Consider the following 4,555-nt stretch of genomic DNA (forward strand, 5'->3'; position numbering starts at 1 on the left):
AGGAAAATACAACTAGTAATATGTTACTTCTATCCTATAAAAACGGAAAATGCTTCGCTATATATGTCTTGAAAACGACGATTACAATGCTCCTTGGTTGCACAAAATTAGATTGATGAATCAATTTTTTTTTTCAGTTATAATAATGCGTTAAAATTTGTATGGTGCAGTACACACGTAGGAATGCCCAAAAAGCACTTTCCTCAAATTTCAAATGCGAAAATTCTGCTCAGATCACGCTGCCTAAGATGTTAATTGTCTGGACGTTAATTAGTTTCTTTTGCACATTTGTCGTTCTTTGTCCCCCTTACTCAATGCCCTTCTGAGCCCTGTATGGTATTATGAATAAATAAATGAAAAGTCAATCACGCCGAAGCGTCAGATAGCGTGGCACTGTAAGATTTCAATGCTAGGCAAATTTTTCAAAAATACGCAGTTCCCAACGACATCTAGAGACCAGGGACATTTAATAAAAAAATCATGCTTACTTATCCTGCTAAGCATATCTGGAAATTAATAAATAAGAATTTTCCTAAGCGCATAAAAAATATATGCAACCTATGCTCTCGAAGCAAAACTTTTAGATTACGAAAGAAAGGCAAATCTACAAGCCTCATGCTTAAGAAAGAAAAATTATATTTGTGACGTTTTTAAAATGCTAATCAGCTGCTTGGCAACGTTGTCAAGAGAAATTGTTGACAAATGTCAAGTGCACACACATCTGTGTACCCTGCCGGTGATGATATAAAAGGATGGCTTTTTCCGGCCAGGTTAAGGCTGCAGCTCTCAAAGCATTCAGTATGATGCGAAGCCAAATATTTTCTACTGTCCTGCTAGCCCTCTTTATTTCCTCTGTATCGCCGTTCAGAACTACGACACCTCGTGGTATGCATTTTTACGACAGCGATATATCGGAGGTAATATGGACTTTTGTAGCTATTGTCCATGTAATTGCCGTCATTTAAGTTGTCTGTTGGAATGTGGTGTAGCGAACAGCGAATCAGTTTTATATGTGATAATAATAGGCTGTTTTAGGTAATAATGATCAGTCAGAGGGAGCGAAGTAGTGCGAAACTTGCGAAAAACATTCAGCCCTAAACTTTGGAATAAAAAAGGAGGCCCGGTAGTTTTGTCATGTGTTAAAAACGCGAGAAAACTCTACGGGTTTATGTATTGTGTAGGGGTTCACCATAAAGGTGCCGCGGCGCTACTCTGGTTGTCCGCATAGAGGTAATTGTTTATTTATTTCTTTATTATTAATTCATAAAATTTTATAGGGCCAAAAAGGCATTGAGTAAGAGGAACTGAAAGCGACATATGCACAATAGAAAGTAATGCAACGTGAGGTCTAAGGTAAAACCAAAAAGAGGCTACTGTACACGGCAAAACTTAAATGTGAAAATATACATGACGACAAGGTGCTTAGTAGTGTCATAATTGCAGGACATGTGGCATATACATAGCTAAGAGAAATATAGAATTCTGATATTAATATCTCTAGTCTTTGCAAAAGTTCTAAGACTGACAAGAGATCAGCACAAAACGCAATAGCAACGAGCGAAAATACACATTGATACAGAAAAACACCCCAAATGAAGTTACGGCATAATTTGGGAAGGTGCAAAATTTTATGTCGCATGAAGTGAAGCCTCCTTGAAATCTTGCGATATTATGCACGTAATAAAGATAATCTAACGGATTGCTTCAGTGTATTAGTTCAAAAATTCATAGAATATTTACTAAACAATACATGCATTCAATTAATTTTATTTTTATTTTCCTCAAACGTTTTTACCTCACAAATGGCTACTCGTACGCAAATTTGCGCAATAACGCATCTTGATAAGTTGCCTGTTCGCGAAATTAAATGGATTTCGGTGGTTCACTCTATTGCACGACACGCTTTTATGTACAGTCTTGTATTAGCAGGAAAAAAACTTAGTTTTCAAATATTAGGCCACGAGAAAGTAATAATTTTATATGCTTCTTTGCACCTTGATTGTTTTGAGCGGAGGTGATCTTTGTTGCAGCCTTGTCATGAGCGGAACCATCATCAGCCCAACTAGAAGCAGTGCACTGCAAGAACCTCTTCTTTGATGCGTTAGATGTTTCCTCGTGAAGCTGCGACCACCCTTTCCCAGCAGTCTTTGTTTCATGAGATACCTCACACTGCTGCAGAATGTTGTACCTTAGTTCTCCCAGGAAATAGCAGCACATCGATTCATGCGTAACGTGTGCTAAGCACACGTTTCGAGGATGTTAATTTCTAGTTTCTGATGTCAGGTAGCATCCATATCCTCATTTTTCGTCGACAAAGTGCAGCAAAATTTTTAAAGTTTTTTTTAAACTCTCAGCGAGCGGCATTACTAAGCACATATTTGAAACAATAGTATTCAGTGCATGAAAACGAAAGGAAAAGCCTTCGTAATGTTGCCACATGGTGCAGACGCAACCACGAAGTGTGAATATTTCATGATGGGTTAACAGTAACGAATTGGAGTGCTTCGTCACATAAAGAGAATATCTTGTACACTGCACTTACTGGCTAGAGTTAGGAAAAGGTTAATTTCTGTGCACAAATTGCAGCAAATACGCTTTGTTGTACAACTGTTCGACTCAATGAGTATCAGGAACAACCTAAAAAATCCAAAATTTCACAGCACAATAGTATGACTTTCACGTTCTCTTAAAGTTGGCAACATTACAACTTTTTGACTTCTATTTTTTCATAAAAAAAAAAACACTGGCCGCTATTAAATTACCAGCATGTATGGTCATTTGTACTTAGGAGTATGCTGCCTCTGCGTTCCTACATGGGAGCATTGAACAGGCGTTATCCTCAGACGGCGCTATTGTTCGACTAAATTTTGTATTCAGTTCGTAGGAACACCACTACCAATATGGACATACAATTCAAGTTCATCCGTCAATACCACTTGCCAAGTGGATCTTATGGTCAATATGTCCAGATCTCACATCGTATTTAACAGGTGGCGATACTACAACAAAACAAGGTAAACTTGCACTGATTTTACATAGTGCGCTTGCGTCTAACAGTTTGTTTTTTTACTTCACAGGCTAAATAGTCTTTCGGACGGAAAATTTGAGGGCATGCTAAACACCATGCTGGTAGGTGGCTTTGGTACGTGAGCATACCACCATTTCTTTTATTTAAAAAGAGACTAGTCTACTACTTTTCTGCACAAGTCTGAATAGATTTAACCTGTACTACTATAAATATATATTCACAAGAAAAATATTCTGATAGCGGGTCATATTAAATTTTATGGTTTTTCTTAAACGACAAGAATACTGTAGCGCATCCGCCTAATCTCACACGTTGTTAACAGCCTGATAACGGGAGAAGAAACATTTTGCGACGGAAGTGTCTCATTATTCACTTTAATCTCGGCGAACGAAGCAGCCTTCGGTGTCTCCATTACTACGGCAGCAAAACAAATCATTTAATGCAATGAGCGCGCACACATTCAACTTAACTAGTACTGTGCCGCTAGTTTGCGTTAGTTCGCAACGAGCCTCTGCGTTCTCATCTTGCAAACTCTTCCGCGACGGAATTAGGAGATCTTGGTTAAGTAGAGTTGTTTTTTCAATACGGGGAGTGCCACATTAAGCCGAGCGAGTTAAGAATAATTTCCCGTGATTGTTTTGACACCTGAATGATGCTCAGGCGAAGTCGTATATGCTTCGAAAATAATTGTAACCCTGCGGCAGGAAAAGCGTTAGAACGGCCAGTTCCGAAATGCCAGCAGTAAGAAATGTCTGCTGGCTTAAGAAAGCATAAAGTGAGAACTTCACTTTACCTTCCACAGCAACGAATTTGTTTAAATATCGTGTCCCGCTACACTCAGGTCAACCACAGAAACATGCAAGATAAAGTTTTGTTCTCTGCATTCTTTGCACAACTTCAGTTCATAAAAAAAATTCTCCCTTAGAGGTCTCATACGGGCGGAGATTATTTTATTCCGGAACCCTCTTTTACGGCGTCCCTCATAGCCTGCCTCGCTTTGGGACGTTAAAACCCCGTAAATCGATACCATACACACGCCCACATGCACATTTCGCAATGAGTCTGTTAGGCAGGCACCGTGCTCTCGTTGTTGCAATGTTTCTATTACAGATGAAAATTCTTGCCCGTAATAGATCACAAAAAAATTACGAGAAACTAGCACAGCAAAGCTGCATTCATTCGAAGGAGGTATTCCTGGTTAAAACGCACAGATGAGCAGCAATCCACTTTTGTATTTACGCACTGCTTCATTCTTAATTCGTTATCTGTTATTTTCTTCCTTCATAGAGATGCCTCGAACTCACACCGAGCGGATGGTCTACGAGAGTCCAGACTACCAATGCGCTGTGATCAGTGTTTCCTTAACGAGCATTGGTTGGTATACATTTATTTGCTACTTGTGAGATGGGTTAGAATGTTTTTTTTGAGGTACATAAAAATTTAAAATGATATGCTCCTATTTGAGCATTGGTTTCAACGAAAGTCTTGTGTTTCTAGAAAGAACTGTTTTTTTTTCACCATGACAGG

The 4,555-nt window shown here is 38.8% G+C and overlaps 1 long non-coding RNA gene across 1 annotated transcript; it reads left to right on the top strand.

Moving 5' to 3' along the window:
• Positions 1–779: 779 nt before the first annotated feature.
• On the top strand, positions 780–3,142 carry LOC144135104 (uncharacterized). Its single transcript, XR_013315374.1, has 3 exons — positions 780–917; positions 2,878–3,014; positions 3,078–3,142. It is a non-coding gene; the product is annotated as an uncharacterized LOC144135104 (long non-coding RNA).
• Positions 3,143–4,555: the final 1,413 nt, after the last annotated feature.

The sequence above is a fragment of the Amblyomma americanum genome, chromosome 5 (genome assembly GCF_052857255.1).
Source record: "Amblyomma americanum isolate KBUSLIRL-KWMA chromosome 5, ASM5285725v1, whole genome shotgun sequence".
Classification (NCBI taxonomy): domain Eukaryota; kingdom Metazoa; phylum Arthropoda; class Arachnida; order Ixodida; family Ixodidae; genus Amblyomma; species Amblyomma americanum.